This window comes from Macrobrachium nipponense, chromosome 11, assembly GCF_015104395.2.
Source record: "Macrobrachium nipponense isolate FS-2020 chromosome 11, ASM1510439v2, whole genome shotgun sequence".
Classification (NCBI taxonomy): Eukaryota; Metazoa; Arthropoda; class Malacostraca; order Decapoda; family Palaemonidae; genus Macrobrachium; species Macrobrachium nipponense.
The window spans coordinates 79,338,287-79,365,193 of NC_061087.1; the positions used below are offsets into that span (position 1 = coordinate 79,338,287).

Genomic DNA, 26,907 nt, shown 5'->3' on the forward strand with positions numbered 1-26,907 from the left:
ATGAAACTGTCTCCCGGAATAGAACCTCCTTTGTGATCGCTTGACCAATGAGGACGATAATTCAGAGCGGGGTGCGCTCGCTTCCTCTATTTTATGCAAAAGCTAAAACTTTTACGAACTTCGTTTCTCTAAAAAAAAAAAAAAATAAATAAATAAAGGTTTCTCTAAAAAAAATAAAAGGCTTTTCACCCCTGAGATAGTATCAAATGACTCACACTTCCATGCCATATCTAGCGAGTCTCCCCACTGGGGATGGGGGATATATAAAAGGGGAATCAAGTCAACTAAAGGAAGGAAGGCTGGGGAAGAGTGCTTTGGAGGGACGAAGGAAGAATACACAACTGAATCACCGACTTCCAAAGAATAGAGGACCCGATAGTTAACTAAATCTCTCTTTTTTTTTGTTCCTCCAGCTAATGTGTTTGATGTTGGGAATTGACGAAGACCCACTAGAGAGGCAGAGGGTCAAGAGAATGAAAAAATAGATTAAACACTCATCATAAGAAATTGATTTACCTTGGACCGGTTGGGGGAGGGGTGGGGACTAATACCGGGATTACAGTCTAGTACCATTAAGGGATCAGAGATGACGCAGACATAACGGATCTCTCTCTCTCTCTCTCTCTCTCTCTCTCTCTCTCTCTCTCTCTCTCTCTGTTCTTTTGATGGTAAGTCTCCAACCTGCCGCTTACTCTGAGCCTTTTTAATGGCATCTTTTGGTCTAATTTTGCTTCTGATTAAATTTGCTTAACTATACATTATTACAGACTCCAAGCAAATAAAGGACAGTAAAAATATACACCAATAAGATGGTGAAGAAATAAAAAAACTACAACAGTTATATAATGATTATTATGAAAGTGATAATAGCAACATACAATAAGCCTTTGGGAAATAGCTCCAAACCGACTCTATATGTTCAAAAATCTTAGTAACTTTTCTAGTTTTTTGTACAAGTCAGCTTCACAAACTGAATTTACCCCTCAGGATTCAAAACTACTTCCATTTATAAATTACATACTAAATGCAAAACTTTCTATAATTATCAGTTATCTTTGGTGTATAAAATATCCCATCTCATTCTCCGAAGCTAATTTAGAAATCTAACCGAGAAATTTAGAAAATTGAAGAAATGTCTTATTTTCGAGCAGCTATAAATCAATTATACTTTGATTGTATTACAAATTTCACAATACTGAAAAATATGTAAGTAAAGCTGGAAAAAACACATTCCAAGCAGTCTTGAACTCACTCACACACTGCCCAGATCCAGAACAATTACGCTTTTCTGAAAGAAATATGCACATACACGAAATAACACAAAAGGACATTTTCCTATAGAATTTTAGTGACGATTCTCCAGAGATGAAAGATTAGAGAGAAAATTAGACACACTTGATATGGAGAGAGATGGGAAACGGAGGGAAAGATGTGATGCGTAAATAAGATGAAGACGTGAGGAGAGGGAAAGAAGAGGAAAAAGAGCACTAGGAGGGCCCAGTGTAGAAGGACGTGCAAAAATGAAGTGGAAAGGGTCAGGAATCAAGTGGAATTTCGAGATTTTAAGTCAACAGGTCTCCCATTCAGATGAAAGGCTGAAGAAGACAGACAGACAGACAGACAGACAGACAGGCAGGCAGACAGACAGACACACAGACAGACATACATGGTAGAGTATGCTTCGAATGGAAATAATTTAATACTGCTTTAGCAAACTAGATTGAGTCTTAAGTATATAGGGGAAAGCATTTCATATATATAATATATATATATATATATGATATATATATATATATATATATATATATATATATATATATCAATTCAAGCTACAAATGTCCTTTAATATCTAAATTCACTTTACCTCCCAAATGATATATTTTCATATATGTACCGAAGGGGGGGAATTTTTAAGTTGATAACAATTTCGTCCCCCCATGGGATCGAACCACCGTGGACGGGGACGAAATCAGGAACAGTCAGTGACGCTATCCGATTGGATAGCGTCACTGACTGTTCCTGATTTCGTCCCCGTCCACGGTGGTTCGATCCCATGGGGGGACGAAATTGTTATCAACTTAAAAAATTCCCCTTCGGTACATATATGAAAATATATCATTTGGGAGGTAAGTGAATTTAGATATTAAAGGACATTTGTAGCTTGAATTGATATATATATATATATATATATATATATATATATATATATATATATATATATATATATATATATATATATATATATATATATATATATATATATATATATATATATTTCAGTATGTTAAAAAAGGGAAACAACGCATAAGTTGAAATCAGTTAGATTTTGCTTGAATGAAAAAAAAATATATACTTTGAAGGAAAAAAGAAAATATTAAAAATAAAGCAATAAAATCTTTTGAATTTTCTACACGATACCAAGCTAATACAAAATGTTTTTTTTTTTTTTTTTTTGATAGCAGTTAAAGTCTAATGGCATTTTTGCTGTGGGCTTCAAATTGTATGGGAAAAGAGAAAAAAAGTTTAATTCTCTACTGGTTGCCAACATGTTCATATCACTGACCTACGTAAACGTGGTCTTAGTGATAGAACACTGATTTTATATTTTTCAATTTAAATAGTTGCCGCTCATCTTAATAGGTTCAAGGCGGAGAAGTAGCAAACAATAGATCTGCGAAATTTAGTATCCTAGCTGACATGTAGGTATGTACAAAAGATATAACTAAAAGTGCAGTTAACAACAAATGAAAAGTATGTGGATTCAGATTGTATTTTATACTGATATAGATAAATAAACAGACAAACAGATATATAGAGATAACACACAGTTACAGAATAGGCCTTTTGTTGGAGGATGTGGCTTTACATGTCTTTTGGGGGTGAAAATGGTATAGCCCTTTGCCTTTCTCCATCATTATTGTTATTCACCAAAATATTTAAGCTGCCAGGTAACTAATTTTCTGCTTAGGTCATCAGGGGTATAATGAAATTTTAGGAAAAGGACGAAAAATTGACTGACGCGAATAATTTCATAATTTTGACTTACTGGGTTTCAATCTTAATGATCGTGCGAAATGGACACTTGGTGTCTTAGAGATTACTCAGAAAAATTAGGGCGTTTGCTTACTCAGTAATCTTAAATATGTCTGGAAGAGAATTCACGTCAAGGTGATGAACCTGAACATCCAGAGAATCCACTCTATGGTAATCTGCCAAAAAGAGTATCTATATGTAGCACATATAATGGAAGAGAAAACAGAAATAAAACAGCATTCATCAATCAACCAATGTAACGTTCCTCGAGAAGAGAGAATCCGCTAACTCTGCAAAAGAAATACTTCTTTCTTATTTTGCTAGCTGCCGTGGGAATTATGAAAATAGAGATCTTAACACTGCTCTCAACTCCACTTTCGGCGTTTCTTTCTTCACTGTCCTTTGTCCTCGCCGCCTTTTATTTTAATTTCGAGTGACAGTTTCAATTACTCCGTCGCTTTGTCGTCGTTCATTAATTCATGACCCAAGCTTGCAACAACGATGGCATGGCCAGTAGTACGATTCTTGTAGCAGAAGCCATTAAACAAGAGAAAATGGAGAGGGTGGATACTGCATGGAAACCCCAAAACATATTTGGAGGCTGTCAAGATGAGTTCTAGGTGTTAAAAAGGTGGGTGGAGGGATTGGTTCCCTTGGTTTCCTACAGCCAGGGTGTCCTTTGTCAACTGAATTTACATGCCTGCTTGGGGATTCTACGAGATGGCTATGACCGTGATGTAAATCCGAAACAAGAGGGCTATAAACTGGCCTTAACCCGCTGTCAATCTGCCCGGCTTCTGAAAAGTGATTTTTAACGGGTTCTTTAAAATACGCAGAAACTGAGACAAAGCGGTGTTTATTTCGTATCACGTCAGCGTTACTTGAAAATAATAACCGAGATGATTGGTGTTAATTTGGAATTTTCTTTGGCACTTCGTATACTACTTGGTGATCCAAAGATTTTGTTGTCAGTGGGAGGTAACAATACTGAAAATATTTCAAGAAAATACATCGTTAGGATAACATTAATATCTGCCAAATCTAGCGAGGAAATATGCCCTCACAAGAAAATCGTTTATTTCACTAGATAATACTGTATTGGATAAAACACACCTCTTGGGTGAGTGTCAAGTATTATAACCAGTAATGCATATTAGACTACTTGTAGCTTCGTAGCTTCAATCCAAATCCAATGTCATGAAGTCAGTTATGGTATTATCGCCTTTTCAAATAAGATTCCAATGAGGAATTCTTTACCGATGCATCTTCTTCATTTATCCAAAAGGAAATTAATGTAATTTAGTTTCATGAATTTCATAATCAAGTCCCAGACTTCACTAGGATATACGTAGGTTCATGCCTTTCATCGTGAAATCCCTTACTTCATTATATAAATCCATGATGGAAAATATCTTGTAAATACCAGGAATCAAGTTCTAACATTTGGTTGACAGCTTGGTAACTAAGCCGGTAGACTGCATGGAACTATCTAGATTCTAGAACATCTGGTTTCACACGGTCAAACATGTTGTTCAACACACTCATCAAACCTCCAACACAACATGCTTGAGGAGCTTTTACACGTTCAAACCAAAGAGACAGACAACCTCAGTCGGCACGAAGAGAAGGAGGAACATGTCTCTTACCCAAGATGAGGTGATACCAATTGGGATGGTGATAGCGCTCAAGGAAAAGAAAAAGAAGCAGCGGTCAACATGGACAAAGGTACCAAATTTCTCATACCAATATTATGAAAGAGCTGAAACTCCAGCCAGATGATTGGCGTTATATGCGCATGGATGAAACGACATACATTAGCCCAGTTTATCTAGAATAAAAATGTTTTCTTATTGCTGATAGATCTAAAACATAAGATTCCCGAGTGAAAGCCCAAAATTATAAACCACAAGATCAACTTGGACTGATTAGGTGCAGAAACCGTTCCTCCTACCAATCCACATCTGCTGAAGTATACCCAGATCACTTGGGTGAAAGCCAAGGACTTTTAACCACTAGAGACTGATTATATTATAAACAGAAACAGCTAGTGAGTATCCCTTGTGTTTCATTAGATATCAATCTCTCATAAAACACATTCTTATGCCGAGAATCGAACAGGACCTGGGTGAAGCCTAGGTATCCTAGCCACTAGACCACATAGGACTGATTTGACATATAATTCGTGACAATTATAAACAGATTCCTTTCCTTCTTAAAGAATAAAAATCTCATATACTAACTTTCTAATTCCTGCAGACATGCCTATCCATCCAAGTTAACGTACAGTAACAAAGGCCTTCATCTGAAGAAAAGAAATTGCTTCAAACCAAAGATTCTTGAGTGAAAGCTAAAAATCAATGGCCACTAAACTATTCAGGACTGAACGGGCAGGGGAATCATTCCTATAACTATTCCATGAATGTCAAAGAACTTGGATCTCTTGATTGCAAGGCAATGATTACAACCACCAGGGACTTATTAGACCATGAATACAAATCTCTAGCACTTGTGCTCTTTATTTTGTTAAACATCAATCTCACAGAAAAGATGTTCCTATGCCGGGAATCGAACCCGGACCTCCTGGGTGAGAGCCAGGTATCCTAGCCACTAGACCACATAGGACAGATTAATGAAGTATTTTAGGTCATTTATAAACAAATCCCTTGCTTCATTATGTATAGAAATAATCAAATTATAATTTTCCCATTCCAGAAGTCATGCCTGTGCATCTGGGGTAACAGATGTTAGCAAAGGCCTTAATCTGAAAAAAAAAATATCCTTTCTATGGCAAGAAATCAAGCCTAAAATTCTTTAGTGAAATCCAGAAATTCATGACCACAAAACCACCCAGTATTGAAGGGGCTCAGAAATCATTTCTACAATCATTCCAAGTTTGTCAAAGAACCCAGATCTCTTGGGTTTCAGCCAATGTTCCACCCATGAATACAAATCTCTAGCATATAATATACTTTATGCTTCATTATGCGTTAATCTCTCAGAAAATACATTCCTATGCCGGGAATCGCACCAGGACCTCCTGGGTGAAAGCCAGGTATCCTAGCCACTAGACCAAATAGGATTGAAGCACACTGTAATTTATGTCATTTTTAAATGAATAATTTGCTTCTTTAGTTATAAAAATTTCAGAAAATAATTTTCACATACCAGAGTCTTGCCTATGCGTCCAGGGTAACTTATATTAGCCGAGCCCTTCATCTGGAAAAAAATTGCTTCCTCCTACACCTAAAAATGAAACATACAATTCTCGAGTGAAAGTCAGATATCATTGGCCATAGAAGTGTCCGGGACTAAACCGGTGCAGGAATCATTCCTCCAATCATTCTTTCACTGTTTAAGAACCCAGATCTCTTGAGTGAAAGCCAACAATTCCAACCATCTTTAACCATATGCCTAGCCACTAGACCACATAGGACTAATTTGACATATAATTCTTGACATTCATAAACAAATCCTTTACTTCTTAAGAAATAAAAATCTTATATAATACCTTTCATATTTCTGCAGTCATGCCTATCCATCCACGTTAACGTACAGTAGCAAAGGCCTTCTTCTGAAGAAAAGAAATTGCTTCAAACCTACAATTCTTGAGTGAAAGCCAGAAATCAATGGCTACTAAACTATACGGGACTGAATGGGCACAGGAATCATTCCTGTGATTATTCCATGACTGTCAAAGAACTTGGATCTCTTGATTGCAAGGCAATGATTACAACCACCAGGGACTTATTAGACCATAAATACAAATCTCTAGTGCCTGTGCGTTTTACTTCATTAAATATCAATCTCACAGAAAAGATTTTCCTATACCTGGTCGAACCCGGACCTCCTGGGTGAGAGCCAGGTATCCTAGCTACTAGACCACATAGGAATAATTAATTAAGTAATTTAGGTCATTTATAAACAAATCCCTTGCTTCATTAGGTATAGAAATTATCAAAACATAATTTTCCCATTCCAGGAGTCATGCCTGTGCATTTGGGGTAACAAATGTTAGCAACGAACTTCATCTGAAAAAAAATTTATCCTTTCTATGGTTAGAAATCCAGCCTGAAATTCCTGAGTGAAATCCAAAAATTCATGGCCACAAAACCACCCAGTATTGAAGGGGTACAGAAATCATTTCAACAATAATTCCAAGTTTGTCAAAGAACCCAGATCTCTTGGGTTTAAGCCAATGTTTCCACCCATGAACACAAATCTCTAGCATATAATATACTTTATACTTCTTTATATGTTAATCTCTCTGAAAATATATTCCTATGCCGGGAATCGAACCCGGACCTCCTGGGTGAAAGCCAGGTATCCTAGCCACTAGACCACATAGGATTAAACCATGTTGTAATTTATGTCATTTAAAAATAAATCCCTTCCTTCTTTAGATCTAAAAATTTCAGAAAATAATTTTCACATACCAGGAGTTGTGCCTATGCGTCCAGGGTAACTTATATTAGCCAAGCACTTAATTTGGGAAAAAAATTTTTTGCTTTCTCATACACCTAAAATTCAAACTTATAATTTTCGAGTGAAAGTCAGAGATCATTGGCCATAGAAATATCTGGGACTGAACGGGTGCAGGAATCATTCCTCCAATCATTCTTTCACTGTTTAAGAACCCAGATCTCTTGAGTGAAAGCCAACAATTCCAACCATTAATATATATCTTTAACCATATGCTTTCTACTTTATTAGATATTAATCTCAGAAAATATATTCCTCTATCTGTAATCAAATCTGGAGTCCTGGACCTCCTAGGTGAAACCTGGTGGCGTATCCACTAAACCACACGTAATTGTATCGATTTTAAATTGGTGTCATCTATAAACAAATCCTTTGCTTCCTTGGGTATGAAAATCTCAACAACAAAAAAATTCCCATCACATGAGTCATGCCTACTATGCATCCAGGGTAACATACATTAGCCAGCCCAGTCCACATTCAATAAATAATTGTTTGTTATTGCCGATCGATCTAAAACATAAGATTCCCAAGTGAAAGCCCAAAACTATAAACCATAAGATCAAATGGGACTGATGAGGTGCAGAAGCCGTTCCTCCTACCAATGCACATTTGCTGAAGCACCAACATCATTTGGGTGAAAGCCAACGATTTTAACCACTAGAGACTGATTAGATTACAAATACAAACCACTAATGAGTATGCTTTGTGATTCATTAGATATTAATCTCTCATAAAGCACATTCCCATGCCGGGAATCGAATTGGACCTAGCTGAAGCCCAGGTATACTAGCCACTAGACCACATAGGACTGAATTGACATATAATTCGTGACATTTATAAACAAATAATTTACTTATTAAGAAATAAAAATCTTATATAATAACTCTCATATTCCTACAGTCATGCCTATCCATCCACGTTAACGCACAGTAGCAAAGGCCTTCTTCTGAAGAAAAGAAATTGCTTCAAACCTACAATTCTTAAGTGTAAGCCAGAAATCAATGGCTACTAAACTATACGGGACTGAATGGGCATAGGAATCATTTCAGTGATTATTCCATGACTGTCAAAAAACTTGGATCTCTAGATGGCAAGGCAATGATTACAACCACCAGGGACTTATTAGACCATGAATACAAATCTCTAGTGCCTATGCTCTTTACTTAATTAAATATCAATCTCACAAAAAAGATGTTCCTATGCCGGGAATCGAACCCGGACCTCCTGGGCGAGAGCCAGGTATCCGAGCCACTAGACCATATAGGAATAATTAATTAAGTTATTTAGGTCATTTATAAACAAATACCTTGTTTCATTAAGTATAGAAATTATCAAAACATAATTTTCCCATTCCAGGAGTCATGCCTGTGCATTTGGGGTAACAAATGTTAGCAAAGGCCTTCATCTGAAAAAAAAAATTATCCTTTCTATGGCTAAAAATCAAGCCTAAAATTCTTGAGTGAAATCCAGAAATTCATGGACACAAAACCACCCAGTATTGAAGGGGTACAGAAATCATTTCTACAATCATTCCAAGTTTGTCAAAGAACCCCGATCTCTTGGGTTTGAGCCAATGTTTCCACCCATGAACACAAATCTCTAGCATATAATATACTTTAAACTTCATTATATGTTAATCTCTCAGAAAATACATTCCTATGCTGGGAATCGAACCCGGACCTCCTTGGGGTGAAACAAGCCCAAGGTATCCTAGCCACTATGACCACATAAGGATTAAACCATGTTGTAATTTATTTTGGTTCATTTAAAAATAAATCCCTTCCGTTCTTTAGATCTGAAAAAATTTCAGAAAAAATAATTTTCAAAACATACCAGGAGTTTGTGCCTATGCGTCCTAGGGTAACTTATATTAGTCCAAGCCCTTAAATTTGGGAATTTTTTTTTTTTTAAATTTTTTTGCTTTCCTCCTACAACCTAAAATTCAAATTCCTAACTCCTAATTAATTTCGGAGTGAAAGTCAGAGATTCATTGGCCGCATAGAAAATATCTGGGACTGGAACGGGGTGCACGGAATCTATTCCTCAATCAATTATCTTTGAACTTTTGTTTAAGGAACCCAGATCTTTTTCCTGGAAGTGAAAAGCCAACAATTCCAACCATTTAATATTATATCTTTAAACCATATGCCTTTCTACCTTTATTAGAATAATTAATCTCAGAAAAGATATATTCCTCTATCTGTTAAATCAAATCTGGAGTTCCCTGGACCTTACCTCGGTGAAGGGAGCCTGGTGGCGTATCCAACTAAACATATGTTAAATTGTATCCGATTTTTAAATTTGATGTCATTTATAATAAATTCCTTTGATTTCCTTTCGGTATGAAAATCTCAAAAAAATAAAATTTTCCCAATTTTTCCCAATTACAGGAGTCATGCCTACTAATGTAATCCAGGGTAACATATATTTAGCCCAGTTCCATCCATGAATAAAATAATTGGTTTGTTATTGCCTGAATGATTTCTGAAAACATTAAGAATTCCCGAGGTGAAAGCCCTCAAAATTATATAAACCAACAAAGATCAAATGGGACTGGATGAAGGTGCAAGAAACCGCGTTTCCTACCTAACCAATGCACATTTGCCTGAAGCAAACCCACCATCTAATTTGGGTGAAAGACCAAACGATTTTAACCACTAAGAGACTGAATTAGATTTACCCAAATAAGAAACCACTAAATGAAGTATGGCTTTTGTGGATTCATTAGATTATTAATTCTTCTCATAAAAGCACATTCCCATGCCAGGGAAATTCCGAATTGGACCTAAGCTGAAAGTCCCACGGTATTCCTCTAGCCACTAGACCAACATAGGAACTGATTTTGACATTAAATTAATTTCGTGGACATTTTATAAACAAATCCCTTTTTTACTTAATCTTAAATTGAAAAATAAAAAATCTTATATAATAACTCTTCATATTCCTTGCAGTCCATCGCCTATTCCATCCACAGTTAATAGTTAACAGTAAGGCAAAAAAGAGGCCCTTTTCTTGTGAAGAAAACGAAATTTGCTTCAAAACCTAAAACAATTCTTGAGTGAAAGGCCAGAAATCGATGGCTACTAAAACATATATGGGACTGAATAGGGCTCACAAGGAATCATTTCCTTGTGCATTATTCCATGACTGATCAAAGAACTTAGGATGTCCTTGATTGCCAAGGCAAATGATTTACAACCACCAGGGACTTGTTAGAACCGCATGAATACAAATCTTCTAAGCGCCTGTTTGCTTTTTACTTCATTAAAATATCAAATCTCAACAGGAAAAGAATGATTCCTATGCCGGGAATCGTAACCCGGTAACCTCCTGGGTGAGAGCCAGGTATCCTAGCCGCACTAGACCCACATAGGAATAATTAATTAATGTGAAATTTAATGGTCATTTATAAACAAATCCCTTGGCTTTCAAATTAAGGTATATGAAAATTTATTCAAAAACATAATTTTCCCCATTTCCAGGGAGTCCATGCCTGTGCATTTGGGGTAACAAATGTTAGCAAAGGCCTTCATCTGGAAAAAAAATTTATCCTTTCTATGGCTAGAAATCAAGCATAAAATTCTTGAGCGAAATCCATGGCCACAAAACCACCCAGTATTGAAGGGGTGCAGAAATCATTTCTACAATCATTCCAAGTTTGTCAAAGAACCCAGATCTCTTGGGTTTAAGCCAATGTTTCCACCCACGAACACAAATCTCTAGCATATAATATACTTTATACTTCTTTATATGTTAATCTCTCTGAAAATATATTCCTATGCCGGGAATCGAACCCGGACCTCCTGGGTGAAAGCCAGGTATCCTAGCCACTAGACCACATAGGATTAAACCATGTTGTAATTTATGCCATTTAAAAATAAATCCCTTCCTTCTTTAGATCTAAGAATTTCAGAAAATAATTTTCACATACCAGGAGTTGTGCCTATGCATCCAGGGTAACTTATATTAGCCAAGCCCTTAATTTGGGAAAAAAATTTTTTGCTTCCTCCTACAACTAAAATTCAAACCTATAATTTTCGGGTGAAAGTCAGAGATCATTGGCCATAAAAATATCTGGGACTGAATGGGTGCAGGAATCATTCCTCCAATCATTATTTCACTGTTTAAGAACCCAGATCTCTTAGGTGAAAGCCAACAATTCCAACCATTAATATATATCTTTAACCATATGCTTTCTACTTTATTAGATATTAATCTGGAGTCCTGGACCTCCTAGGTGAAGCCTAGTGGTGTAGCTACTAAACCACGCTTAATTGTATCGATTTTAAATTGGTGTCATTTACAAAAAAATCCTTTGCTTCCTTAGGTATGAAAATCTCAAAAAAATAATTTTCCCATCACATGAGTCAGGCCTACTATGCATCCAGGGTAACATACATTAGCCCAGTCCACCTTCAATAAATAATTGTTTGTTATTGCTGATAGATCTAAAACATAAGATTCCCGAGTGAAAGCCCAAAATTATAAACCACAAGATCAAATGGGACTGATGAGGTGCAGAAACCGTTCCTCCTACCAATGCACATTTGCTGAAGCACCCACATCATTTGGCTGAAAGCCAACGATTTTAACCACTAGAGACTGATTAGATTACAAATACAAACCACTAATGAGTATGCTTTGTGATTCATTAGATATTAATCTTCATAAAAGCAACATTCCCAATGCCTCGGGAATCGAATTGGACCTAGGTGAAAGAAACCCAACGTATCCTAGCCACTAGGACCACATAGGACTGATTTGACATATAATTTCGTGACATTCATAATCAATCCTTTTAACCTTCTTAAGAAATAAAAAATCTTATATAAATAAACTTTCATATTCCTGCAGTCATGCCTATCCATCCACGTTAAAGTTGTACAGTAGCAAAGGCCTTCTTCTGAAGAAAAGAAATTGCTTCAAAACCTAGCAACTCAAGAGTGAAAGCAGAAATCAATGGCTAACAAACTAAAAATATACGGGGGACTGAATGGCATAGGAATCATTCCTGTGATTATTCCATGACTGTCAAAGAACTTGGATTTCTTGATTGCAAGGCAATGATTACAACCACCAGGGACTTATTAGACCATGAATACAAATCTCTAGTGCCTGTGCGTTTTACTTCATTAAATATCAATCTCACAGAAAACATGTTCCTATGCCGGGAATCGAACCCGGACCTCCTGGGTGAGAGCCAGGTATCCTAGCCACTAGACCACATAGGAATAATTAATTAAGTAATTTAGGTCATTTATAACAAATCCCTTGCTTCATTAGGTATAGAAATTATCAAAACATATTTTCCCATTCCAGGAGTCATGCCTGTGCATTTGGGGTAACAAATGTTAGCAAAGGCCTTCATCTGGAAAAAAAATTTATCCTTTCTATGGCTAGAAATCAAGCATAAAATTCTTGAGCGAAATCCATGGCCACAAAACCACCCAGTATTGAAGGGGTGCAGAAATCATTTCTACAATCATTCCAAGTTTGTCAAAGAACCCAGATCTCTTGGGTTTAAGCCAATGTTTCCACCCACGAACACAAATCTCTAGCATATAATATACTTTATACTTCTTTATATGTTAATCTCTCTGAAAATATATTCCTATGCCGGGAATCGAACCCGGACCTCCTGGGTGAAAGCCAGGTATCCTAGCCACTAGACCACATAGGATTAAACCATGTTGTAATTTATGCCATTTAAAAATAAATCCCTTCCTTCTTTAGATCTAAGAATTTCAGAAAATAATGTTCACATACCTGGAGTTGTGCCTATGCGCCCAGGGTAACTTATATTAGCCAAGCCCCTAATTTGGGAAAAAAAATTTTATCTTCCTCCTACAACTAAAATTCAAACCTATAATTTTCCAGTGAAAGTCAGAGATCATTGGCCATAAAAATATCTGGGACTGAATGAGTGCAGGAATCATTCCTCCAATCATTATTTCACTGTTTAAGAACCCAGATCTCTTAGGTGAAAGCCAACAATTCCAACCATTAATATATATCTTTAACCATATGCTTTCTACTTTATTAGATATTAAACTCAGAAAATATATTCCTCTATCTGTAATCAAATCTGGAGTCCTGGACCTACTGGTTGAAAGCCTGGTGGCGTAGCAACTAAACCACATGTAATTGTATTGATTTTTAATTGATGTCATTTATAAACAAATCCTTTGTTTCCTTACGTATGAAAATCTCAAGAAAATAATTTTCCCATCACATGAGTCATGCCTACTATGCTTCCAGGGTAACATACATTTGCCCAGTCCATCATGAATAAAAAATGGTTTGTTATTGCTGATAGATCTAAAACAAGATTCCCGAGTGAAAGCCCAAAATTATAAACCACAAGTTCAACTGGGACTGATGAGGTGCAGAAACCGTTCCTCCTACCGATGGACATTTTGTGAAGTACCCAGATCATTTGGGTGAAAGCCAAGGATTTTAACCACTAGAGACTGAATCGATTACAAATACAAACCACTAATGAGTATGCTTTGCAATTCATTAGATATTAATCTCTCATAAAGCACATTCCTAAACAGGAATCGAACCCGGACCTTCTGGGTGAAAGCCAGGTATCCTACCCACTAGACCACATAGGATTAAACCATATTGTAATTTACGTCATTTAAAAATAAATACTTTACTTCTTTAGTTCTAAAAATATTAGAAAATAATTTTCCCATACCAGGAGTCGTGCCTATGCATCCAGGGTAACTTTTATTAGCCAAGCCCTTCATATGGAAAACAAATTGCATCTTCCTACACTTAGAAATGAAACGTACAATTCTCGAGTGAAAGTCAGAGATCGTTGGCCATAGAAGTATCCGGGACTAAACGGGAGCAGGAATTATTCTTACAATCATTCTTTAACTGTTTAATAACCCAGATCTCTTAAGTAAAAGCCAACGATTCCAACCATTAATGCATATCTCTAACCATATGCTTTCTACTTTATTAGATATTAATCTCAAAAAAATATTTTCCTCTTCCTGCAATTAAATCTGGAGTCCTAGAGCTCCTGGTTGAAAACCAGGAGTCGTAGCCACTAATCCATATATGAAACCGTATCGATTTTCAATTGCTATCATTTATAAACAAACCCTTTGCTTCCTTACTGTAACGGTAATTGCTTTATAGCAAAGAAAGATAGAGGAAAGGAAAACGCATTTTTGAGAAGTTCGGCAGCAAGGAGGTTTTCACGCCCATGTTGGAGGTGCCTGTTCTCATGATGGTTCTAGAATCGGCAGGAGTTTTTTGGAACTTGACAGGCCCCAAAGTATCGTGAGAAACTGAGCGAAATATGATGCAATATTCCGTTGAGATTCTTCTAAATCGTTCCCGTAATCTCGAGAGTCTGTGACGCTAGCCATAGGCCCCATCCCCAAGAATGCCTTATAAATACGACAGACGAAGTAGGAGAAGGCAGATCATCAGTTAGTCACACAGAGAAATCCTCAGTAAGAGCCACAGATCAGATTATCAGTGAGAGATAAGCAGCAGAGATCGTCAGAGAGAGATAAGAGAAGAAGGAACCAGGACGAAGGATCAGAGGAAAAGTCGCTCGAGAGTTGGTTGAATTCTGGTCAAGTCGTCTCCAGGAGTGGATGACAGAGTTATTTCGACGTTGAGCGAGACTTCAGAGAAGAGACGTTCTGCTAGAGGTTTTGGGGAGTTCCTTCCCTTCAAGTATCAAGGATAGACATTATTTTCTGCAATACGGAGTCAAGAAGACGCCTGCAATCACAGTTCTCCTTTTGTGAAGCCATTGTTTCGAGTTGCAAAACTGGCCAGCAAGTATTTGAATTACCTCACTGTTCCCCTAGTTCACGCATTGTAAGATTTTACCTTTTTATGTAAATAGGAGACACCATTCTGCATTTATCTTTGTTAGTAAGCTTGTAATCACCAGTTTCAACTGTTGGTGTTGATTTTTTTTTTTTATCATAATATCGAACCTGAAGCGGACCTCTCTCAGAGGCCGTAACATTGTGGCGACCCTTGCCAGTATATTTTGACACCATAACAGTTTGAAACAGGGAGAATATAGAAAGAGCCAGAATGAGTGAGATGGTGAAAGAGTTTATTGAGTTAGGTAAGCACCTGGGTCTAGAGGGGAATGATCTCCGTGAGTATTTTGAAAAGAAAGAAAGAGAGAAGTATGAGAGAGATGAAAGAGCGGCCGAGAGAGAGGAAAGAACAGCTGAGAGGGAAGTGCAGCAAGCGAGAGAAGCAATGAAAATGGAGCAAGAGAGAGAAGTAATGAAAATGCAGCAAGAGAGAGAAATGTTGGTAATGCAGCAGGAAGAGAGAGAGAAAAAGCATATGCATGAGCAGGAAGAAAGAGAAAAGGTACGTATGCAGGAGCAGGAAGAAAGAGAAAAGGTATGTAAACATGAGCAGGAAGAGAGAGAGAAGGACCATATGCATGAGTTGGAAATTGCTCGGTTAAGGGAAAGTACTCATAACAGTCGGACAGGCGAGAACGAAAACGAAGCTGATACGTTAGGTATGAGTGCAGTGCTGAAATTAGTACCAAAGTTGGAAGAGGAAGATGTAACGAAATATTTCATGTGTTTTGAGAAGTTAATGGAAAGAGTAGGTTCTCCTAAAGAAATGTGGACTTTATATTTACAGTCAGTTTTGAGTGGTAGGGCGCTTACTGTGTATAGTTGCATGTCTAAGGAGGAATGTGATAATTATGATATTGTGAAAGAAACTGTTTTTAGCGCGTACAGGTTAGTACCGGAGGTGTACCGTAAGAAATTTAGAAATTTGAGAAAGGATGAGAATATTACGTATGTAGATTACGGTAAGAAGTTAGAAAGGTTGTTTTTTGATTGGTTAACTTCTGCTAAAGTTGATGATTTTGATGGTTTGAAGAATTTAGTGTTGTTAGAAAACTTCAAAGATAACGTATCCCCTGAGATTAAGCTTTATATAGAGGACAGGCGAGAAGTATTTTTTGCAGGAGCAACCAGGTTAGCAGACGAATATAGTCTAACTCATAATTTGAGTGTTAGAAAGAAATGAAATGATCCTTCGTCTGGTAGAGTACAAAGCAGTAAAGGTTTCAGTTCTAGTAATAGCAATGCGAGTAAAAGTGACTATTCCTGTTATACATGCAGAAAACCTGGTCATACGTCTAAGGTTTGTAAGAGTAAAATGGCATCTAGTGGCTCAGAATAAACTTGTTTCCGATGTAATGGGAAAGGGCATTTAGCGAGAAATTGTGCAATGGAAAGGAAGGACAGTAAGAAACCAGTGTCTCTAGTTAACCTTTCGTCAAATAGGAATGATGTGATGAGAGAAATTAGGAAAATTTTTGGTGAATTTCTGTCAGAAGGCATAGTTTCCTCTCTTGGAGGAGTGTGTTTGAGAGAAGTGGTCTTGCTTCGAGACACAGGAGCTGCTGTTTCACTGATTAGGAGAGTGTGTGTGCCAAACAGGGCAGAAATCAATATGGAAGAAAAAGTCATGTTAGGTGGATTTCCTAACACTCGTGTTCTTTGTCCTTTGGTGAAGTTGAACTTAGAAAGTCAGGTAGTGTCAGGAGAAGTGAAACTTGCAGTAGTTGACAGTTTGCCCGTGGATGGCGTTGACATTATTGTCGGTAATGACTTAGCTTTATCCAAGAATGTGAATCCTGTTGTGAGGGATATTCCAGTGCCTGAAATGGTTTAGATACAGATGTAGACTACGGTCATAATTTGTTCGTGGATTCGAATGAGAGTGAGTTCGTGGATTCGAACGAGAGTGAGTTCGTGGATTCAAACGTGAGTAAGTTCATGGATTCAAACGAGTGTGATAGAGGTAGCGAGGTTGATCTTGGCATTACTGTGGCAGAGAAACCTGACTCTATTGTTGACAGTGATAGCCAAAAGGAAGGCGTAGCTGTCGAGGGTAATGTAGTAAATGTACCGGTATCTAGTACTAGTTACGGTGATGAATTAGGCTCTAACATTTTGGATAAGGATGAGCTAGTCAAGTTGCAGAGAGAGGATGAGACACTAACCCAAATTTTTTAATGTGAGCTGGGTGATGATCTCGATGATGTGTGTAAGGAAACTTTTTGTTTAAAGGACAAGGTTTTGTGTCGTTATGTTAGCCCTAAGTCAGGTAGTAAAGGGGAAATCACCGAACAATTAGTGGTTCCTAGGAAGCTTCGTGAATTAGTTTTGAAGTTAGCACATGATGAGCAAGGACATTTAGGAGTAAATAAAACTTTCAAGTGAATTAGTAGGGCATACTTTTGGCCTAAAATGAGAAGTGACGTGAAGAGGTATGTTTTAAGCTGTCATAAATATCAAATTGCCAGGAAACCGATTCTGAATCAAGTAATTCCCAGAGTTCTGTTGTGTAATATTCCTTCAGTAGGCGAATCTTTTGAGGATGTAGGTATCGATATGGTCGGACCTTTATCTGTAAGTAAGGGTAGAGAAGATTGCATAACTAATCTAGAGTATTATAAAAACAATTTAAGAGATGTTTGGCAACTAGCGGAGGAGAACCGAAGCGCTTGGCACTTAGCGAAAGAGAACGCGAGAGGAAGGCAACGGGAAACTAAAGGGAAACATGATCTTAGAGCAAAAGAAAGAAGTTTGTGTGTACGAGATAAAGTTTTAGTACCAGTCCAGAAGGAAAATCCCTCTTTACCTTATAAGTTCGAAGGTCATTTTTTGGAGTTAGAGGAGAGGGGAAATATACATTATAGAATTAATATGGGTAAGAGTAGAGCAAAGTCAATGAATGTAAATTTGTTTCAGAACTATAAAGAACGCCCAGTACCATGGCCACCGCCAGTGTTCTATGTGAGAGAAATTAGTTTTGAGAGAAATTAGTTACTGAGAGAAATTAGTTTTGAGAAAAACACAAGAGGTGTTTTAGTATTTCAAAGTTTTAATCAGAGTTCAGAAAACGGAAAAAGTAAGAGGAAAGAATAATGTGATAGATAATAGTCTCTAGTTTTCAGAATGAGTAGCCTAATGACCGTTTTCTATTTTGGCACGAGTGGTTGAATGAATGAGAAGTATTAAAGCTTTATGCAGAATTGTTCCCCTGCAGTTTAATTCTTGTTTCTCTTTGGAAAAACATCAAATCAGTTGATTTCATTTTTTTCTCTTTTTTGGGGGGACGTGTAACGGTAATTGCTTTATAGCAAAGAAAGATAGAGGAAAGGAAAACTCATTTTCGAGAAGTTCGGCAGCAAGGAGGTTTTCGCACCCGTGTTGGAGGTGCATGTTCTCATGATGGTTCTAGAATCGGCAGGAGTTTTGTGGAACTTGACAGGCGCCGAAGTGTCGTGAGAAACACAGTGAAATATGATGCAATATTCCGTCCAGATTCTTCTAAATTGTTCCCGTAATCTCGGGAATCTGTGACGAGGCCCTGCCACCAAGAATGCCGTATAAATACGACGGACGAAGTAGGAGAATGCAGATCATCAGTTAGTCACACAGAGAGATCCTCAGTAAGAGCCGCAGATCAGATTATCAGTGAGAGATCAGCAGCCGAGATTGTCAGAGAGAGATAAGAGAAGAAGGAACCAGGACGAAGCATCAGAGGAAAAGTCGCTTGAGAGTTGGTTGAATTCTGGTCAAGTCGTCTTCAGGAGTGGACGACCGAGTTATTTCGACGTTGAGCGAGACTTCAGAGAAGAGACGTTCTGCTAGAGGTTTTGGGGAGTTCCTGCCCTTCAAGTATCAAGGATAGACATTATTTTCTGCAATACAGAGTCAAGAAGACATCTGCAATCGCAGTTCTCCTTTTGAGAAGCCATCGTTTTGAGTCGCAAACCTGAAGCGGACCTCTCTCAGAGGCCGTAACACTTACAAAAGAAAATCTCAAGAAATAATTTTCCCATCACAGGAGTCATGCCTACTATGCATCCAAGGTAACATACATTAGATCAGTTCATCTTGAAAAATTTTTTTTTTGTTATTGCCGATAGATCTAAAACATAAGATTCCCGAGTGAAAGCCCAAAATTATAAACCACAGGATATACTGGGACTGATTAGAAGCAGAAAAAATTCCTGCAACCACTGCATATCTGCTGAAGTACCCAGATCACCTGGGTGAAAGCCAAGGATTTTCAACCATTAAAGACTGATTAGATTATAAACAGAAACTACTTGTGAGTATGTCTTGCGTTTCATTTGATATAAATCTCTCATAAAACACATTCCAATGCCGGAAATCGAACATGACCTCCTGAGTGAAAGCCATGTATACTAGCCACTAGACCACATAAGACTGACTTGATATATAATTCATGTCGTTTCTAAACGTCCTTTGCTTCTTAGGGAATAAAAATCTCATAAAATAATTTTTTTATTCTTGCGGTCATGCCTATACATCCACGTTAACGTATAGTAGCAAAGGCCTTTTTCTGACGAAGTAGGAGAATGCAGATCATCAGTTAGTCACACAGAGAGATCCTCAGTAAGAGCCGCAGATCAGATTATCAGTGAGAGATCAGCAGCTGAGATTGTCAGAGAGAGATAAGAGAAGAAGGAACCAGGACGAAGCATCAGAGGAAAAGTCGCTCGAGAGTTGGTTGAATTCTGGTCAAGTCGTCTTCAGGAGTGGACGACCGAGTTATTTCGACGTTGAGCGAGACTTCAGAGAAGAGACGTTCTGCTAGAGGTTTTAGGGAGTTCCTACCCTTCAAGTATCAAGGATAGACATTATTTTCTGCAATACAGAGTCAAGAAGACATCTGCAATCGCAGTTCTCCTTTTGAGAAGCCATCGTTTTGAGTCGCAAACCTGAAGCGGACCTCTCTCAGAGGCCGTAACACTTACAAAAGAAAATCTCAAGAAATAATTTTCCCATCACAGGAGTCATGCCTACTATGCATCCAAGGTAACATACATTAGATCAGTTCATCTTGAAAAATTTTTTTTTTGTTATTGCCGATAGATCTAAAACATAAGATTCCCGAGTGAAAGCCCAAAATTATAAACCACAGGATATACTGGGACTGATTAGAAGCAGAAAAAATTCCTGCAACCACTGCATATCTGCTGAAGTACCCAGATCACCTGGGTGAAAGCCAAGGATTTTCAACCATTAAAGACTGATTAGATTATAAACAGAAACTACTTGTGAGTATGTCTTGCGTTTCATTTGATATAAATCTCTCATAAAACACATTCCAATGCCGGAAATCGAACATGACCTCCTGAGTGAAAGCCATGTATACTAGCCACTAGACCACATAAGACTGACTTGATATATAATTCATGTCGTTTCTAAACAGTCCTTTGCTTCTTAGGGAATAAAAATCTCATAAAATAATTTTTTTATTCTTGCGGTCATGCCTATACATCCACGTTAACGTATAGTAGCAAAGGCCTATTTCTGAAGAAAATATATTGCTTCAAACCTACAATTCTTGATTGAAAGCCAGATATAACTGTCTACTAAACCATACAGGACTGAACGGGCGCAGGAATCATTCCTGCAATTATTCTATGATTGTCACAGAACATGGAACTCTTAATTGCAAGGCAACGATTACAACCACCAGGGACTTATTAGACCATGAATACAAATCTCTAGCGCTTGTGCTTTTTACTTCGTTAAATATCAGTCTCACACAAAACTTATTCCTATGCCGGGAATCGAACCCGGACCTCCTGGGTGAGAACCAGGTATCCTAGCCACTAGACCACATAGGACTGTTTAATTGAATAATTTAGTTAATTTATAAACAAATCCCTTGCTTCATTAGGCATAGAAATGATCAAAATATAATTTTCCCATTCCAGGAGTCATGCCTGTACATCTGGGGTAACATATGTTAGCAAAGGCCTTCATCTGAAAAAAAATTATCCTTATTTTGGCTAGAAATCAAGCCTAAAATTCTTGAGTGAAATTCAGAAATTCATGGCCACAAAACCACCCAGTATTGAAGGGGTGCAGAAATCATTTCTACAATCATTCCAAGTTTGTCAAAGAACCCAGATCTCTTGGGTTTGAGCCAATGTTTCTACCCATTAATACAAATCTCTAGCATAGCTGCTTTCTACTTCAATAGACTTTAATACCTCAGAAAACACATTCCTATGCCGGGAATCGAATCCTCACCTTCCTGGTGAAAGCCAGATATCCTAGCCACTAGACCACATAGGATTGAGTCAATTTGCAATTTATGTCATTTAAAAACAAATCCCTTGCTTCTTTAGTTTTAAAAATCTCAGAAAATAATTTTCCCATACCAGGAGTTGTGTCTATGCGTCCAGGGTAACTTATATTAGCCAATCCCATCATCTGGAAAAACAAATTTTTTTGCTTCTTCCTACACCTAAAATTCAAACCTATAATTCTCGAGTGAAAGTCAGAGATCATTAGTCATAAAACCATTCGGGACTGAACAGGTGCAGGAATCATTCATACAATTATTCTTTGACTTTTAAAGAACCCAGATCTCTTGAGTGAAAGCCAACAATTCCAACCATTAATACATATCTTTAACAATATGCTTTGTTCTATATTAGATATTAATCTCATAAAATATATTCCTCAATCTGTAATCAAATCTGGAGTCCTGGACCTCCAGGTTGAAAGCCTGGTGGCGTAGCCACTAAACCACATGTAATTGTATCGATTTTTAATTGATGTAATTTATAAACAAATCCTTTGCTTCCTTAGGTATAAAATCTCAAGAAAATAATGTTCCCATCACAGGAGTCATGCCTACTATGGATCCAGGGTAACATACATCAGCCCAGTCCTTCTTGAATAATAGTTTCTTATCGCTGATAGATGTAAAACATAAGAGTCCCGAGTGAAGGCCCAAAATTATAAACCTCAAGATCAACTTGGACTGATTAGGTGCAGAAACCATTCCTGCTACCACTGCATATCTGCTGAAGTACCCAGATCACTTTGGTGAAAGCCAAGGATTTTAACCACTAGAGACTGATTAGATTATAAACAGAAACTGATAGTGAGTATGCCTTGTGTTTCATTTGATATAAATCTCTCATAATACACATTCCTATGCTGGGAATCGAACATGACCTCCTGGGTGAAAGCCAGGTATACTAGCCACTAGACCACATATGATTGACTTGACATATAATTCATGTCGTTTCTAAGCAAATCCTTTGCTTCATAAGGAATAAAAATCTCATATAATAACTTACCTGTTTCTGCAGACATGCCTATACATCCATGTTAACGTATAGTAGTAAAGGCCTTTTTCTGAAGAAAAGATATTGATTCAAACCTATAATTCTTGAGTGAAAGCCAGATATCACTGTCAACTAAACCATACAGGACTGAACGGGCACAAGAATCATTCATGCAATTATTCCATGACTGTCAAAGAACTTAGATCTCTTGATTGAAAGCCAACGATTATAACCACCAGGGACTAAGTAGACCATGAATACAAATCTCTATCACTTGTGCTTTTTACTTTGTTAAATATCAATCTCACCGAAAACATGTTCCTTTGCCGAGAATCAAACCCGGACCTCCTGGGTGAGAGCCAGGTATCCTAGCCACTAGACCACATAGGACTGTTTAATTGAATAATTTAGTTAATTTATAAACAAATCCCTTGCTTCATTAGGCATAGAAATGATCAAAATATAATTTTCCCATTCCAGGAGTCATGCCTGTACATCTGGGGTAACATATGTTAGCAAAGGCCTTCATCTGAAAAAAAATTATCCTTATTTTGGCTAGAAATCAAGCCTAAAATTCTTGAGTGAAATTCAGAAATTCATGGCCACAAAACCACCCAGTATTGAAGGGGTGCAGAAATCATTTCTACAATCATTCCAAGTTTGTCAAAGAACCCAGATCTCTTGGGTTTGAGCCAATGTTTCTACCCATTAATACAAATCTCTAGCATAGCTGCTTTCTACTTCAATAGACTTTAATACCTCAGAAAACACATTCCTATGCCGGGAATCGAATCCTCACCTTCCTGGTGAAAGCCAGATATCCTAGCCACTAGACCACATAGGATTGAGTCAATTTGCAATTTATGTCATTTAAAAACAAATCCCTTGCTTCTTTAGTTTTAAAAATCTCAGAAAATAATTTTCCCATACCAGGAGTTGTGTCTATGCGTCCAGGGTAACTTATATTAGCCAATCCCATCATCTGGAAAAACAAATTTTTTTGCTTCTTCCTACACCTAAAATTCAAACCTATAATTCTCGAGTGAAAGTCAGAGATCATTAGTCATAAAACCATTCGGGACTGAACAGGTGCAGGAATCATTCATACAATTATTCTTTGACTTTTAAAGAACCCAGATCTCTTGAGTGAAAGCCAACAATTCCAACCATTAATACATATCTTTAACAATATGCTTTGTTCTATATTAGATATTAATCTCATAAAATATATTCCTCAATCTGTAATCAAATCTGGAGTCCTGGACCTCCAGGTTGAAAGCCTGGTGGCGTAGCCACTAAACCACATGTAATTGTATCGATTTTTAATTGATGTAATTTATAAACAAATCCTTTGCTTCCTTAGGTATAAAATCTCAAGAAAATAATGTTCCCATCACAGGAGTCATGCCTACTATGGATCCAGGGTAACATACATCAGCCCAGTCCTTCTTGAATAATAGTTTCTTATCGCTGATAGATGTAAAACATAAGAGTCCCGAGTGAAGGCCCAAAATTATAAACCTCAAGATCAACTTGGACTGATTAGGTGCAGAAACCATTCCTGCTACCACTGCATATCTGCTGAAGTACCCAGATCACTTTGGTGAAAGCCAAGGATTTTCAACCACTAGAGACTGATTAGATTATAAACAGAAACTGATAGTGAGTATGCCTTGTGTTTCATTTGATATAAATCTCTCATAATACACATTCCTATGCTGGGAATCGAACATGACCTCCTGGGTGAAAGCCAGGTATACTAGCCACTAGACCACATATGATTGACTTGACATATAATTCATGTCGTTTCTAAGCAAATCCTTTGCTTCATAAGGAATAAAAATCTCATATAATAACTTACCTGTTTCTGCAGACATGCCTATACATCCATGTTAACGTATAGTAGTAAAGGCCTTTTTCTGAAGAAAAGATATTGATTCAAACCTATAATTCTTGAGTGAAAGCCAGATATCACTGTCAACTAAACCATACAGGACTGAACGGGCACAAGAATCATTCATGCAATTATTCCATGACTGTCAAAGAACTTAGATCTCTTGATTGAAAGCCAACGATTATAACCACCAGGGACTAAGTAGACCATGAATACAAATCTCTATCACTTGTGCTTTTTACTTTGTTAAATATCAATCTCACCGAAAACATGTTCCTTTGCCGAGAATCAAACCCGGACCTCCTGGGTGAGAGCCAGGTATCCTAGCCACTAGACCACATAGGACTTGCTTGCTTCATTAGGTATAGAAAATATATGAATATAATTTTACCATTCCAGGAGTCATGCTTGTGCATCTTGGGTAACAGATGTTAGCAAAGACCTTCACCTGAAAAAAAAAAATTATCCTTATTTTGGCTAGAAATCAAGCCTAAAGTTCTTGAGTGAAATTTAGGATTGAACGGGTGCAGAAATGATTTTTACAATTATTCCAAGTCTGTCAAAGAGACCTGATCTCTTGGGTGTGAGCCAATGATTTCACCCATGAGTACAAATATCTAGCATATCTGCTTTCTACTTCATTAGACTTTAATCCCTCAGAAAACACATTCCTATGCCGGGAATCGAACCCGGACCTCCTGGGTGAAAGCCAGGTATCCTAGCCACTAGACCACATAGGATTAAAATATACTGGAATTTATGTCATTTAAAAACAAATCCCTTGCTTCTTTAGATCTAAAAATCTCAGAAAATAATTTTCCCATACCAGGAGTAGTGCCTATGCGTCCAGGGTAACTCATGTTAGCTAAGCTAGTCATCTGAAAAAAAAAAAAAAATTTGCTTCTTCCTACACCTAAAACTGAAACCTATTATTCTCGAGTGAAAGTTAGAGATCATTGGCCATAGAAGGATCCGTACATTTGCGAAGGCCTTCATCTGAAGAAAAGAAATTGCTCCAAACCTACAATTCTTGAGTGAAAGCCAGAGGTCAATGGCTACTAAACTATACGGGACTGAACAGGCACAGGAATCATTCCTGCAATTATTCCATGACTGCCAAAGAACTTGGATCTCTTGATTATAATGCAATGATTACAACCCCAAGTGACTTATTAGACCATGATTACAAATCTCTAGCGCTTGTGGTTTTTACTTCATTAAATACCAATCTCACAGAAAAGATGTTCCTATGCCGGGAATCGAACCCGGACCTCCTGGGTGAGAGCCAGGTATCCTAGCCACTAGACCACATAGGACTGATTAATGAACTAATTTAGGCCATTTATAAACAAATCCCTTGCTTCATTAGGTATAGAAATTATCAAAATATAATTTTTTCCATTCCAGGAATCATGCCTGTGCATCTGTGGTAACAAATGTTAGCAAAGGCCTTCATCTGAAATAAAAATTATCCTTTCTATGACTAGAAATCAAGCCTAAAATTCTTGAGTGAAATCCAGATATTCATGGCTACAAAACCACCCAGTATTGAAGGGGTGTAGAAATCATTTCTGCAGTCATTCCAAGATTGTCATAGAACCCAGATCTCTTGGGTTTGAGCCAATGTTTCCACCCATGAATACAAATCTCTAGCATATAATATATTTTATACTTCATTATATGTAAATAATCTCAGAAAATACATTCCTATGCCGAGAATCGAACCTGGACCTCCTGGGTGAAAGCCAGGTATCCTAGCCACTAGACCACATAGGATTAAAATATACTGGAATTTATGTCATTTAAAAACAAATCCCTTGCTTCTTTAGATCTAAAAATCTCAGAAAATAATTTTCCCATACCAGGAGTAGTGCCTATGCGTCCAGGGTAAATTATATTAGCCAAGCCCGTCGTCTGGAAAAAATTTTTTTTTGCTTCCTCCTACACCTAAAATTCAAACCTATAATTCCCCAGTGAAAGTCAGAGATCATTGGCCATAGAAGTATCTGGGACTGAACGGGTGCAGGAATTTCTACAATCATTCTTTGACTGTTTGAGAACCCAGATCTCTTAAGTGAAATCCAACAATTCCAACCATTAATCCATATCTTTAACCATATGCTTTCTACTTTATTAGATATTAATCTCAGAAAATATATTCCTCTTCCTGCAATCAAATCTGGAGTCCTGGACCTCCTGGTTGAAAGCCTGGTGGCGTAGCCACTAAACCACATGTAATTGTATCGATTTTTAATTGATATCATTTATAAACAAATCCTTTGCTTCCTTAGGTATGGAAATCTCTAGAAAATAATTTTCCCACCACAGGGGTTATGCCTACTAT

General features: G+C 37.3%; 10 non-coding genes across 10 annotated transcripts; all 10 read right to left on the reverse strand.

Moving 5' to 3' along the window:
- Nucleotides 1-5,583: 5,583 nt before the first annotated feature.
- On the reverse strand, nucleotides 5,584-5,655 carry Trnae-cuc (transfer RNA glutamic acid (anticodon CUC)). The gene has a single exon. It is a non-coding gene; the product is annotated as a tRNA-Glu (tRNA).
- A 1,653-nt stretch (nucleotides 5,656-7,308) lies between these two features.
- On the reverse strand, nucleotides 7,309-7,380 carry Trnae-uuc (transfer RNA glutamic acid (anticodon UUC)). Its single transcript has one exon. It is a non-coding gene; the product is annotated as a tRNA-Glu (tRNA).
- Nucleotides 7,381-8,706: 1,326 nt separating this feature from the next.
- On the reverse strand, nucleotides 8,707-8,778 carry Trnae-cuc (transfer RNA glutamic acid (anticodon CUC)). Its single transcript has one exon. It is a non-coding gene; the product is annotated as a tRNA-Glu (tRNA).
- Nucleotides 8,779-11,285: 2,507 nt separating this feature from the next.
- Trnae-uuc (transfer RNA glutamic acid (anticodon UUC)) lies at nucleotides 11,286-11,357 on the reverse strand. Its single transcript has one exon. It is a non-coding gene; the product is annotated as a tRNA-Glu (tRNA).
- Nucleotides 11,358-12,671: 1,314 nt separating this feature from the next.
- On the reverse strand, nucleotides 12,672-12,743 carry Trnae-cuc (transfer RNA glutamic acid (anticodon CUC)). Its single transcript has one exon. It is a non-coding gene; the product is annotated as a tRNA-Glu (tRNA).
- A 377-nt stretch (nucleotides 12,744-13,120) lies between these two features.
- Trnae-uuc (transfer RNA glutamic acid (anticodon UUC)) lies at nucleotides 13,121-13,192 on the reverse strand. Its single transcript has one exon. It is a non-coding gene; the product is annotated as a tRNA-Glu (tRNA).
- Nucleotides 13,193-21,139: 7,947 nt separating this feature from the next.
- Trnae-cuc (transfer RNA glutamic acid (anticodon CUC)) lies at nucleotides 21,140-21,211 on the reverse strand. The gene has a single exon. It is a non-coding gene; the product is annotated as a tRNA-Glu (tRNA).
- A 4,020-nt stretch (nucleotides 21,212-25,231) lies between these two features.
- On the reverse strand, nucleotides 25,232-25,303 carry Trnae-uuc (transfer RNA glutamic acid (anticodon UUC)). Its single transcript has one exon. It is a non-coding gene; the product is annotated as a tRNA-Glu (tRNA).
- A 504-nt stretch (nucleotides 25,304-25,807) lies between these two features.
- On the reverse strand, nucleotides 25,808-25,879 carry Trnae-cuc (transfer RNA glutamic acid (anticodon CUC)). The gene has a single exon. It is a non-coding gene; the product is annotated as a tRNA-Glu (tRNA).
- A 388-nt stretch (nucleotides 25,880-26,267) lies between these two features.
- Trnae-uuc (transfer RNA glutamic acid (anticodon UUC)) lies at nucleotides 26,268-26,339 on the reverse strand. Its single transcript has one exon. It is a non-coding gene; the product is annotated as a tRNA-Glu (tRNA).
- Nucleotides 26,340-26,907: the final 568 nt, after the last annotated feature.